A 14,681-nucleotide genomic window follows, 5' to 3' on the forward strand; every position below is an offset into this window, starting at 1 on the left:
TAAAAGAGGATTGTTTTTTAACAAATTTAAAAAAAAAAGTTAAACTTTCGAAACCATTGCTCATTCCCAAAACTTCATCTTGTTCTTCACCAGCGTTGCTCAAGCCCTAAAAATCCTTCCCTCCAAGCTTTTTCATAGTTCTAATTATTTTAACATCGTTGAAGCCATCGGAGACTCTATCTCACTATTCAAGGTCCGTGATCATGTTTGCTTCTTCGTTCGGTCTAGTTTCTTATTGCTGATGAGAAGAATCTGTGAGTATTTTTTTAGTTCAATTTCTTGTTTCTTCTCTTTTGTTTCAACTTATGATATGTAGATCTTTTGTCTTCTTTTTTCTTTATTTTGAGAATTTTTGGTGTTTGTGATTTGTTTTACGGTTTGTTTAGAGAAAATTGAGATATGATTGTTGGATGGATTTAGTTTTTCTTGTCTAAATATTTTGATCTAAATTAGTTGTTTTAGATGTTTGTGAGCACTGTTTGTTCTTCAATTTTAATGGAAATTTTGGTGTGTGTGATCAGAGCTTGGATTGGAAAAAAATTGTCCTTTTTATATATGACTTACTGTTATGGAATAGCATAAAAGATAGAAACTTGATCAAGGTTAAAAACTTAAATATACACTAGAAAGAGGGCATATATACAATAACATACCATTGGAAGATCCCTGCTCAAAACAACATCAAGTCCTAATTCAATGCTAGCTTCTATTAATGCAGTTACATGTAACTCAGAGGTAACAACATAGTCAAAGATGGAAACAATCTTCACTTGTAAATTTGGAGATGAGATCCTAAATGTTTCAACAAAGCGAGCTATCACCCCAGAATCTATCATCTCCTTGTGAAGGTCGCAATTAGTTTGATGCCATTCTTTTATCAGCATGACAGCTTCAAAATAAGGATTAATAAAAAAAATACAAAATAAGCCAAACCCTTTTCCACATTTATAGCATGATTAAGGGTGACGATAAAAATGTAGTAGGAAAAAAATTGATTAGTCCAAATTATCAACTATAGTAAAGCAACCCATCCTTGAATCCATACATGCATGCATCGTCAATGTTCAATTGCAACTGATCGATGCGTCATATAAATTATATCCGCAACTTCCTAAGTACAACAATTGCAAAGAAAACAACATAAGAAATCCTAGACACTAGCATACTTCCGTTATCGATTACAATGTTCTTTCCTTTTAGTCTTTCCTGTAAACATTGCTTCTCATAATAAACCAACCTAATCATTCTGGGAGGAACTAGAAGGAGATTTAGTGTGAATAAACAACATTGTAATTTTGGTTATGATTTGGATAGGGAACAAAGTGCTTCCGAGTGGTTTATTTATTTTAGACAAATTCACTAATTATTATATAAAATATGCACGTTCAAGCACTTATCATGCTTCCATTCTTCTGATAATTTTTCTAAGTCCTGATCTAGGGTATATAAAATGTCTTTATGAAATGCACTCATCAATAGCCATTCCTAGCTTCAAAGACCAATACAATCATGTAAATTCTATAAATCTACAAGAAAAGAATGGATCCATTGAAAAACTTCCTTGAATCTTCACTGTTTGGATAATGAGATGGCTTCTCCTCCAAGAATTCTTGGTCTTTACCTTCAATCTTTCTCCAAGTCTTCTACGATCTTCCTTCTAGAATAGGGTTCTAAACTCCTTCTATGAATGCTCCAAGAGTCAGTAAAAGTCTTCTATAAGTGTCTCAAAGGTTCGGCCAAAATGATACCCTCAGAATTGTGCCTTCAAGTATTTATAAGCTTCGGTTCTCACCATGTTTTCACAATGGTTATGGTGATTAGCCATGGTTCAACTCAAAGATTCCTCCAAAATGCTCTAGAAGATTCACCACTTTGGAACGAACATGTTTACTAAAAAATATTAACCATGTGAAAGATATCACTTGTGCTAATATGATGCTGTCTGGCAAGAAGTTAATCTTGAATAATTTCTCACATGCTGATGGCTTATTCCTTTTCTTTGCATCAATTTGGAATGAACATGATTAGGTAAGCAAGAATGGTTTCTTTATAACTTTTTCTAATTATACTGTCTCCTTTGCAGGATAAATGTCCAACTTTGTTGAGAATCAAATTGTTACTAAAATTCAATGACTGGTTGTTGCCCTTAAGACTACTGTGGATCAAGGCTTGTATATTCAAAATGTATTCATCAGTACTTATAAAATTTATCCTTTACTTAATTCCGCTGATCCGGTTTTTACTTGCTATTTCACTCCCTAGATCAATAGCCTCTGATAGATTATTGAAGATGCTCTCCATACTCGCATTCATATTATCCCTCGTGATTGGATGGAAGCGCGCTACTCTTGCTTGAAACATGCACACGCTTAACCTGCACCATGATGGTTGTGACCATCCCAAATGGCTCAAGCAAGCTTTTGTTGATTCAAGTTTTGTTTTTTAACTTCTCAGTTGTTCCTTGTATCCTAGTCTCCTTCTAGTTTTTTGTTTCTTTTTGTTGTAGTTTCCTAGCTATTATCTTTTGAATAAAATAACCTTGGGGCTCCTTTCTTCAAAAAAAAAAAAAACTTTTTAGCCTCTATGGAATTGCATGTGGTGTTCCAGTCATGGTTATTGTCACGTCCAAACCCGTAAGCCCACGGGACGTGATAACCACCGCGATAATCCTGAGGAAGGACACCCCGCCACTCAAACTTGGAAACATCAATATTTTCCCAAATACAATACAAAGTAGTGAAAATAATGCCACATAGCGGAAGTAACTACAACAACAACAAAACAACAACGATAACCATAAATAGGGAGGTCCACAAATGCATAGGGAAACACCACTACAATAGTAGTAGAGCTAATACACGAGAGTTTAAGAGTTGTTTAGATATAAAAACATGCAACAGAGTTCTCTAAACACTAGTGGATCTAAAAACATGCAACAGAGTTCTCTAACCACTAGTGGATCTAAGACTCAAACATATGTTGATGACCAAAATAACATACATGACCATGAAGAAAAAATACATAAAATAGAACAATAGAAAATGCTTAGCACGCTACCACACAACCACACTTACTAAGTGCAATAGCTTGGGAGAAAGAAAGAGGGGTGAGCAACTAAAATTACTCAGTGAGGGAAGGTTAGCACAACTCTATTAGAAAATACCAAAATAATATTTTACTAATATTTTAACTAGTTTAGAGCATAATTGCACATATTAGTAAACTTTAACACAATATAATGAAAAGATAGAGTTAAGAAGGTCTTTTTACCTCAATTAGGGTTTTACAACATCAAATCCACAAAATCCCAAACATGGTGTCCAAAATATGAAAACATGTTAACATCAAGCTAAACTTTTACCATAAAACATATAATCAAAGAAGTTCCAAATATGAGTATAACAAACTAAATAACATATGTTTTGAAGTAGATAAACACAATACTAGTGCCAAATCGAATTTATGGGAGACTACCATTTTAAGACGATAGCTGGGCTTCTCACCCTCACCAAAAATTCATGATGATACTATACACAAATCACAACAAAACAAATCTCAAACTCTGTTGCATGAAAACACCAACTCAATACAATACCTAACTCACAACACACACCTAGCATAAAGTACTCTAGAAACCTCTCTAAACCTTCGTCGTGGCCACGGCTAGGTTCAGAGACATCGAGGTGCTCATGCCCTTAATGTTGACCCATCGGTTGACCATATGGTGACATCGGCTCCCCGGTTACCTTCCAATTAGGGCTCTATACTTCACCTAAAATGTACCAACAAGTCTGCCGGTCTTCCATGCCACCTCAACAAGCTGTCAATGGAAACCGACTGCTATAGTAGGATGTCACCAACCAATAATACAAATATGCATCTCATAATGAAAAGCCCATACCCATGACCATAATCACAACCGAACAACCATCATTTCCATACAAAGGACATGAAGAAAGCACAAGTATACCCAAAGCTTTGCAAATCCAATGAAGCACAACAATATAAAACATGCATCCTCAAGAAAATCCTTCTTTTTGAACAAAAATACATGCAAACATGAAACATAAGTAAATAACTCATTTCAACGCTTCTAAATTCAAAAACAAACACACACCAAGGTTTTCCACAAAAAATCTCCAATAAAAACAACAAAACGAGAGGGAAAGAAGAAAGAGGAGAACCATACCTCCAAGCTTCTCAAAACTCAAGGAAAACCTTCACATGAGAGGAGGAAAATGATATCTTCAAGCTTCTAACTCCAAACAAAGGCAAGGAAAAGAGAAGATTAAAGAGTGGGGAAAGAGATCTAAACAGGAGAAAGAAAGGGGAAGGAAGAAGGATAAGAAGAAGGGGAAAAGAAAAGGCAAAGGTTTGGGCCTTTAAGCCCTCGAAGCCCCTACAATCAGGGCTCCTTGCAGGCTTCCTTGCGGCTGCAAGAGAGGCCACAAGGGCTCTCGAGATGCCCTTGCGTGTCCCTTGCGCCTGCAAGGGAGGCCCCAAGGCCTTGTAAGAGCCCTTGTAGGCTCCCTTGTGCTCCCAAGGGAGGCCACAAGACCTTAGACTTCCTTTTAAGGGTCTTCCCCATCCTTTCTTGCCCTCACTTGATCCCAACTTAGGTTCTAACACAAACAACAATCAAGAGAGCTCACACGCTAAAGATACACATGAGAAATGAGTCAAAAACAAATCAAGGAAGTAGAAAAAAAAGGTCGGAAGACTGTAGTCATGATGGAATATTTTAGTATAATGATCAAAATAGTTTACCATGACTTACTAGCATACTAACCACGCCCAGCTACTTTGCTCACCATGGATATGGTCAACTGCAAAAAACTCAAGCCTCTCTAGAATTAGCCATGGTGTTCAAACCACAGCTGTGGTCTCGCCACTAATGGCTCTAAGTCTTTTATTTTGGTTTTTTTTTTAAATAGTTAAAATGATTCTTTTTATTATCTAAAGAGTATTTTACTAGTAATATTAAAAAATAAATAAATTAAGTATCAAATTTTATGATTTTAATTTAAAGAACAAGTGAAATTCTAAAAAAAATAATAATAATGAAAAAATTATGTACAATCAACCAATTATCATCACTTGCAAAATTGAGAGTCATTAACGACACTTGCAGCCATTAGAGGACTTCAAGATTCTTTCTCCTTGTTTAATCTTCTATTAGCCGTTTATTTTGTTTTATATTTTTTTTATTTGTTGATGTGTATTTCTTCTGCTATATATTCCTGTCAAATGATAGACATTTCTTATGGTATCCTTTGCTAAGTAGTTTTTTTTTAACAGTTAAGAGATAACTTTGAAATTATTTTGCGGAAACTTTTAAACCAATTAAATTTAATTTTTGATTTAATTAATTTTATTTAAATTTAATATATGCTCTTTATTCTAATTGACTTATAAATCTTTGCTTATTTTCTCTGAAATATTCGAATCTTCCCTTGTTTTCTTTGAAGGCTAGTCTCATTAGTAGTTTATTTTGTTTTATTTTTTTTTATTTATGTGTTTTTCTTCTAATTTTCCTTTGGGATGATAGCCCGTTCTTGGGATATCTCCTTCTTCATACTTTATTCTTTTTAATAGTCCCACTTAGAATTTATTTTTGGAAATTTTTAATTAACCGAATAAATTTAGATTTTTTGAATTTAATTTAATATGAGGCCATCTTTTCCAATTGGCTTACAAGTCTTCCCATGTGTTTTGGAATATTCAAGTCCTCCCTTTTGTTCTCTCTAATGAGACGTTTTCGGCGATAAGCTTCTCCTGTCCATGTCCGCCACTGAGATTACCATGTCTTTCTTTAGTGGCACCATGAACATGTATTAATGTATTAGTATTGCATTATAAAATCATCTCCTACATCTCCATTAATTAATCATACAACACAGTTATTTGTCATGGGCTTCTCTGATTTTCTTTTCTTGTATTTGGTTCTCTGTTCCATGGCCATTACTTTGTTAGCACATGAAACTGATGATTACTTAGCATTACTTGAATTAAGAATGGAGTCATATCTGATCCTTCTGGAGCTCTTAATTCTTGGAATGGCACCATTTACTTGTGCAACTGGATTGGTGTCTCTTGTTCTCACAAGCACAAAGGCAGAGTCACCGCTATCAATCTCTTCATGCTGGGTCTGGGGACCTTCCTATCATCTTCCATAGCCAATCTTAGCTTCCTCAACAGCATTGAGCTCTCTCATAATGAGTTCTTTGGGGAGGTTCCACTGGAGTTGGGCCTAAACCTCAGCTTCAATACACTTCATGGCAATGATGTCATGATCCCTGTGAACTTGGCCAACTGTTCTGAACTCAGAGTTTTTGACTTCTCTGGCAACCAGCTCACTGGTTTTATCCCTGTTGAGCTTGGAGAAAATCTTCATAAGCTTGAGCTGCTCATCCTCTATAATAAGCCTCACTGTAGTTATTCCATCATCCATTGGGAATCTTTCTTCTCTAGTTAAACTCCCTTTGAAAATGAATAATATACAACGAATCATCCCTGAAGAACTTGGGAGGCTGTCAAACTTGGCTCGTTTTTAGGTGGCTGGGAACTTGCCCCATGGGACAAACCCTTCAGTTTTGTTAAACATTTCATCTATGAATTTTATAAGCGTTGCAGGCAATCAATTCCATGGCCGGTTGCCTTCAAGTTTAGGGAGTAAACTTTCTAAACTCACAAACTTTTACATTGATGGTAACATGTTTAGTGGAACCATCCCAGCTTCACTGTCTAATGCTACTCTTCTTGAGACAATTGACATTTCAAGCAACCAGTTTATTGGGACAATGGCTCCAATTTTTAGAGGATTGCATGGTCTTTTTCCTCTCAGTTTAGAATACAATCAATTTCAAGCCAATGACGCAAGGGATTGGAGCTTCATTGATTCCTTGGTGAATTTCAACAACTTACAGGAATTCTCTATTGCATTTAATGATCTATGAGGTATCTTACCTTCATCAATCACCAACTTCTCCATAGATCTAAGGCATCCTAATTCATAGAAGGTATTCAACACTCTTGTAATCAGAGCCTCTACTGTTGTTTCTCCTTCATTCTTAATGGTCAACTATGAATAACTTTCTTAGCATGCTCTGAGCTCTCTCTCTGTTTCCCTGCTTCCCCGTCTTCGCCCCCTCATGGCAAGGGGGGACAAGTTCCCCCCTCCCCCCCACCCCCATGGATCGCAATCCTGGGCTCAAGTTGCATCCTCAACTATCCGTAGTTCTGACACTTCACCTTTTCATACCCCTCAAATCTTAGCCAAACTCAAAGAAACCTTTTTTATTTTCATCAAACTTGATGGAGATACCATTTCCCAAGCTTGATTAAGGTTTCAAAATTCACTACATGGAAAATTCTTTGGTAAACCTCCCCCTTTAACCAAGTGTAGTCGAGTCTGATGATTAAATGGGCTGAGTTTGGAGAGGTTCTTATGTCAGATCTTCCTAATGGATTTCTTCTTATTTGATGTACCACTCAAGATGCAGTTCAGAGTCTCCTAATTGATGGACCTTGGTCCATTAATGGGATTATACCTCAACTCTCCCCCTGGCAACCATTCTTCGAGCCTTCGTTCGCCAAGTTAACTACAACTGCCATTTGGGTCCAACTTCACAACCTTCCAGTGGAATTTTGGTTCGATAATACCTTGAAAGTGTCACTGCTCATATTGGGCAACTTCTAATAGTGGATGATCTCATGTCCTTACTCACTAGATCAAAATTTGCCTGTGTTTGTATTAAAATTGATCTATCCTAACCTCTTAGTTATGGGTTTTGGGTTGGCGATGATCATCAGCGGGTCTTTGTTGTTGTGATGTATGAACGCCTACCAACGTTTTGTTACAGCTGCAGTTTGATCAGACATGGATCCAACTCTTGCACTCATACAATGAGAACCGGGCATAACCAAGCTTCTCCACCCCTTCATGAGTCACAGAGGCTGTTTGTCAGTTCGTGTCAAGCCCCGGATGCACCACCACAGGAGGCTCTCTTGTAGTCTCCAGATCACCCCTTGGAGACAGATTTCGGCCCGTGGATTTTGGTCTCCCGCTAACGAGGTCGCGCTCAGGGACGCAAGCTAGTTCACATGCTAAGCACGCGAACTTTGATGTGGTAGCCGATGTGAGAGACGAATCTAACGGCTCTTATGCCGTTCCCATTTAAAGCACATGTGGTCGTACAAGGGGAACGGTTGAGGAGGTCATCGTGATTCCCTCACCGTCCTCCCCGACCCTTCTTTTTGTGACTTGACTTCTTTTAATATTACCCCTAATCCTTCAATTCAAGTCCAAGACGATCCAGCTTCGAAGGCACCGTCTAACAGATGTGATAAAAAGCTTTGCTTTTTTGAAACCTATTGGAACTCTAAATTAGCCGCCCTCCCTTAATTGACTGAGTCCCAAGAATAAAAATCTTGTTCATGCTTTATTGAGCTCTCCGCCCCTCGTCATTCGAACTTCTACATTGTTTTCTTCCCCAATGGATTCTTCCAACCTTAGTAGCTCTCATATGATGGCTGTTGTTAGAGTCTCTATAGCCCTTAATGGAGACCCAATGGGTGACGGTTGCTACAGTAATGATAGCTTTTCTAAGGAGGATGACACTACTATATCGGATGATGAAGAACCTAATGATCTAATGACCCTTAATCAATGTTAGGAGGAAGTACGTTGTGAAGCTCTAGTTAGAAAGGGATCTCACACTGGGACTCCATCTCAGAAGAAAGGCATGCTCGAGATTGGGGGGCCTAGTTCCTAAACTCTCCCCAGTTTTCTCTCTTCTCTGTTTCACTCTTAGAGAGTTCCTTTTTTCTTTCTTCTATTTTACTTATGATTATGAGATCTATTAACATACTTTGTTAGAACTGCAGGGGGATCTATTCTGGGGATACCTCAACTCGTCTTCTGAGACTCATCAAGAAGTATAATCCCATGGTTGTGTACCTCATTAAGACTAGAGTAGATTCTGCTCGTTTGGAATGATTTTGTTCCAAATTTTCTAAATTTTGGGGCTGGGTTGCCCTTTTAGCTAAAGGTTTCTCAGGAGGTATCATTGTCCTTTGGAAAAGACCTATTGGTTAGCTTACTCCGCTAGTTGTTTCTCGAAGAGCTCTTCATCTTATTATTTCTCTTAATTCTAGCTCGGATTATATTATTTCTATTATTTATAACTCTCATCGCCTTTGTGCCCAGCTTTTTTTATGGCAGGAACTGACTAGACTTGCTAATTGGAAACTCCCGTGGCTCATTCTTGGAGATTTTAATTGCATCACTTCTCAGAATGACACCAGTGGAGGTTTGTTCGCCTATTACTCTAGTAAGGCTCATTTTTTCCCTTAATTTTATTGAAGATAATAACTTGTTTGATCTTCAAATCTCTGGTTTCAATTACACTTGGTGCAATAATCAATCCGGGTCTGCTCGCCAATGGGCTAGATTGGATTGTTGTTTGGTCAATAGTGTTTGGCAGGATAAGTATTATTCTTATTCTCTTAGGCTTTGTTTGGTTGGGGGAGGGAGGAGGGGTGAGGGGGTGTTGGGGGGTGTGGGTGTTGTTTGGTTGAGGGAGTGAAGGGGGGTGAGAGGGAGTGAGGAGGGGTGCCTCACCCCTCCTCACCCCTCATAATCCACTCCCCCAAATTGGGGTCTTTTGGGGGAGTGGATGTTTATTGTTTTTTTTAATTTTTTTAAATAATGCAAAATACCATTAATGCCCTTCACCTATATGTAGAATTCCTATTGTATCCTAGTGATTGTTTGTTTGGGGTTGTGAATATGTTTATCATGAGCATATTTTTTGTTAAATATGAAAAAAATAGGGTATGCTTTCCAAGTATGTTTTCACCATTTTTTTTTTAAGTTTATGAAAAAATATGACAAAAATAGGGTATGTTTGAATGATCATTGGGTGTTCACATTTTAACCAATATTTGTCAATTATAATCAAGATGTTATGACTCCTCATAATTTTTTTTTCGAATAAATATTTTTCCCTAATTATTGTGTGTGTTTTATAATGTTTATCATATATTATATATTGTGTTATTATTATTATTCTACAATTGATTATTATATATATTATTACCTATTTTATTGTACAAGGGCAAAATAGTCAAATACACATTACACTCTTTCTCTCTCCTCCCCACTCCTCTTTTCAACTAAACAAAAAAAAATAAACTACTCCTCCACACCCCTCCATGAACCAAACACAATATTTTCTCAAACCCTCCATACTCCTCCCCCCCTCACTCCCCCTCACCCCCTCCTCCCCTCCCCTCGAACCAAAGCAGGGGTTAAGCTCCTTCCCAGAATCTTTTCTGATCATACCCCTCTTTTGCTTGCCATTCATTTAATTTCTTTTATTTCTCGAAAGATTTTTCATTTTGAAACTTACTGGTTAGATTACATTGGTTGTATTAATGATATAAAAGAGGCTTGCAACTTTTCTCCTCATGGTAATCCCATGCATTCTTTATCGCATTTATTTGCTTATACTTGATTTAAGGTTATATCTTAGAGATGTACAGGTTTATATTTTCTTGATACAACCATTCAAAATACTGAAGCTAAAATTTCTTCTCTGGAATGTGCTGATTCCTGCTTTTGATGCTTCTATCATACTCATGGATCTTTATACTAAGTTTGCCAACTTTCAGAATTAAAATACTTCAAGATGGGTGCACATCTTAATTGGCTGCTAAATGGGGATCAGAACACAACTTTCTTTCATAATATGGTTCATATTCGAACTCATTCTAATTCTATTACTCATATTTCTGATTTAAATGGCTATTCTGATCGCACTGACATCGAACATGCTTTCATATATTTTTATACTAATCTTTGGCCTGAGCCTTTAGACAGAAATCCTATAGAAATTTCCATTGTTCGATAACATGTGTTTTAAGATTGTGTCTAAAATCCTTGCCAACCAGTTCTCCATTGTTCTCACTAAGCTCATTGGTCGAGAACAGTCAGGGCTTCTTGTGGGTTGTTGCCCCTTCGATAACATTAATGCTTCGCAAGAAGCTGTGTATTCAATTGAGCGTGAAACCAATGACCCCTCTAGAATGATAATTAAAATTGATATTGAAAAAGCTTATAACACATTTAGTTGGAGTGTAATTCTTGTCACCCTAGCTAAAATGAATTTCCCTAGCAATTGGATTTCTTGGATTAAAACTTGTTTGACTTCTACTTCCTTCTCCTTCCTGATCAATGGTCATCCCACTCGCTGGATTTCTTCTTCTAAGGGCCTTCGCCAAGGTGATCCTATTTTCTCTTATCTTTTTATCCTTGTCTCACAAATTTTGACCTCCATGCTTAATTCATCCCTCAACATTGGTCAAATTATGGGATTCAATAACAATGCCAATTCTAACTTCAATCATCTCATATATGATGATGACCTTGTTCTCATCATTCGGGCTTCTCGTCTTGCTGAACGAAACATCAATCATTGCTTGGATATTTATGGTCAATTAATTAGTCAATATTTAAATGTTTCAAAATCAACTGTTTACTTCCCTTCTTGGTTTAATAAGAGGGCCTAAACAAGTATTTGTTCTATCTTAAAGATCAATTCTGCTTCTTTCCCTCTTAAGTACCTTGATATATTAATTTCCCCTAAGAATCTTGTCGTTTCTGTTTTTAGTAATATGATTGACAGGATCAGTCGAACCTGTGCCCGTTGGAAACATTCCAAGCTGTCCATGGCTACGAAAACTACTTTGATCAATGCCTCTCTTCTTTCTATTCTGAATAATTATCTTTGGGTATATCCTATCCCTGATTTAGTTCTTTCTGAAATCAATAAAATTGTTAGGGATTTTCTTTGGCATAAGGGTGGTAATGGAAAGGACATCCACATTGTTGGTTGTAATTGTATCACTGAAGATAAACATGAGGGGGGGTCTGGCGGTCAGAAATCTGTCAATTGCTAAGCACTCTCTTTTTGCAAAGCATGTTTTCAATTATTTGAATCATGAAAATGTCTTTTGGGTTGATATTTTGCTATCAAAGTATGGTAGTATTAATTTCTAGTGTAATTATGCTCCTTCTAATTGTTTTGCTTTCTTTAGAGGTTTATGTACTACTGTGAATGTTTTAAACTTTTTTGTTGGATTAAGTCTACTAATCCCAAACATATTTCCTTGATCTACGACCCTTGGTGCTTTGAAGTTCCTCTGGCTTTTAAACCAACTTTTCTTAATATTGATTTTGATCCTGTTAAAATGATTATTTCTGATTTCATTACGGATAATACTTGGGACCATCAAAAACTGGTTTTTTTATTTGGCAACAGCTACATTGATATCATTGGTAGACTGGGAACAATAGATCCTAGTGGCCCCTGTCATTAGGTCTGGCTTCCCATGTTTCAAACTCCTAAAGTTGCTTTAACTATTTATCATTTTCTAAATAGCAGGAATTCAGTCTCTATTCCTTGGTTAGGTTGGAGGAAATTGTGGAACATCAATACTGCTCTGCGTGTTAAGCACTTTCTCTAGTTGATGTTTCGTGGCCGTTTGCCAACTAGTGATCTTCTATTTGCTTTCAATTTGGGCCCTAGGAACATGTGTGCTCTCTGTGGCAATCAGCTTGAGACTTCTGAGCGTCTATTTTATTTATATAGTAAGGCCCAAATCATCTAGAAGCAAATTGACTCCATGCTGGGCAATCATATCTCATTCTCACATGGCTTTACTGATAAAAATTAGGTCATTTGTCCCAATATTCCAACCTTCTCTATGTCTGTCATTACAGCTATTTCCTGGCGCATATGGAAAGCCTGATGCAATGTTATATTCCGTGCTATTAATCTAAACCTACATGTGATTTCTCTCAGAGTATTCAATTTCGCCAAAGATACTTATCAATCATGCTCAATCCTTGTTTGAAAGAAACTTCTTTTGAATAACTTTACAACTAATGATGGGTTGTTCCTTTTCTCAGCTGCAAATTGGAATGAAGATTCAAAGGTGAGTTTTGCTGTTTTTTTTATTACAAATTCTAATTATATTACCTCTCTTGTAGGTTGCTGCCTTTGGAAGAAACTTCAAAACTTAGTGCTGAAAGTCAGGCTCTCATCTTTGCTCTCAAACTCATTGTGAATCAATGTCTCAACGTTCAACATGTTTTCACTTCTTGTTCTGAGCTCAAAGATCTGTTATCTAATGCTGATTCTCCAAATGACTGGCATCACTAGCGATGGATCAACACTATCACATTTGCGTGCTGCTGCTCATTGGCCTCAAATTCATGTCATTCCTCAGGACTAGTTGGCTCCTGCCCCCAGTTTAGCTTCTCATGCTTCCAACCTTCACTCCATAACTCTGTTTCATAATGGCAAGGATCTCCCTCATTGGATCATGCGTCGCTTTACCTAAGCTAGCTTTATTTTCTAGTTCAAATTTACTTGTTGTGTATTTTAGTAGAAGCTTCCTCTTCTATTCCTTGTTTTATTCTTTTGGTTGTTTGTCCTTCGTTTGTTGTATCTTTCTATTTTTTTTTTTAATATATTAGCCGTTGGGTTCCTTTTTTTTTAAAAAAAAAATAGATCTAAGGTGCTTATTAATGGACAGTAACCAGTTCTCAGGGATCATTCCTCGTGGGATTTAAAATTTAATCAATTTGAATGAAGTGGCTTTAAGCACTAATTATCTCACTGCCCCAATTCCAGAGCACATTGGTAAGATCGCCATGTTACAAGTTTTTGAGTTTTGAAGACAACTAGCTTACAGGTTACGTTCCATCCAGTATTTGTAATCTATCTCTGTTGTCAGATATCAACTTATCTCGGAATAGATTTAAAGGCAATATACCTTCTACTATGAAAACTCTAAGGTAACTAACAACGTTGTATCTCTTTAACAATAGCTTCAGCAGGTGGATACTAAGAGAAGTCCTAAGCCAACTCCTTACTTTCCATGCTCTTAGTTTAGCCAACAACTCTTTTAATGGAACTCTTCCTTCAAAAATAGGAAGCTTGATAAATCTTCGACATTTGCTATTGAATGGAAATAGATTTACAGGTGAAATTCCTAGGACCATCGGTGGATGTACAGTCTTAGAAGTTCTCAATTTGCAAGGTAATCTATTTACTGCATCCATTCCTCCATCTTTAGGCAAGCTAAAAGGTCTATAGAATTTAAACCTTCCATACAATAGCTTGTCCAAAGGCATTCCTTCATCTTTTAGCAACTTGACACTCCTCGAAACATTTGGTCTATCAAACAATAACTTATTAGGGACTGCCGCAAAGTTCCCTCAGGATTTCAAGTTTCTCTCTGTTTTGGACCTTTCTTACAAGCACTTCCACGGTGAACTCCCTGCAATAGGGGTGTTTGCAAATTCGTCTTTAATAATCTCAATTTTTGGAAATGGTGAGTCTTGTGGGGGTGTCCCATAACTTCACTTAAATGTTTGCCCTAAATTCCGTAATAGAACAAGTAGAGGATCTCTAAGGCCATTTTCAATCCATGACCCAAATCTCAAATTTGACCGCAAATTTAGAGTTTGGAATGGGATGACCCTAAATTTGGAGTTACACTATTGTAACTCCATATTTGGGGTCCCACATGAATATTAGTTTTTTAATCAATTTTTTTTAATTATTATTATTATTGTAATTAAAATTATAAAGTTAATATTTCGTTAATGT

At 36.8% G+C, this 14,681-nt stretch overlaps 1 long non-coding RNA gene across 2 annotated transcripts; it reads left to right on the forward strand.

Moving 5' to 3' along the window:
- Positions 1–50: 50 nt before the first annotated feature.
- On the forward strand, positions 51–12,999 carry LOC120250348. Of its 2 annotated transcripts, XR_005532997.1 has the most exons (4): positions 51–254; positions 2,084–2,184; positions 2,263–2,432; positions 12,974–12,999. It is a non-coding gene; the product is annotated as an uncharacterized LOC120250348 (long non-coding RNA). The 2 variants fall into 2 exon arrangements; XR_005532996.1 differs by lacking the exon at positions 12,974–12,999 and having other exon boundaries at positions 2,263–2,539.
- Positions 13,000–14,681: the final 1,682 nt, after the last annotated feature.

The sequence above is a fragment of the Dioscorea cayenensis genome, chromosome 19 (genome assembly GCF_009730915.1).
Source record: "Dioscorea cayenensis subsp. rotundata cultivar TDr96_F1 chromosome 19, TDr96_F1_v2_PseudoChromosome.rev07_lg8_w22 25.fasta, whole genome shotgun sequence".
Classification (NCBI taxonomy): domain Eukaryota; kingdom Viridiplantae; phylum Streptophyta; class Magnoliopsida; order Dioscoreales; family Dioscoreaceae; genus Dioscorea; species Dioscorea cayenensis.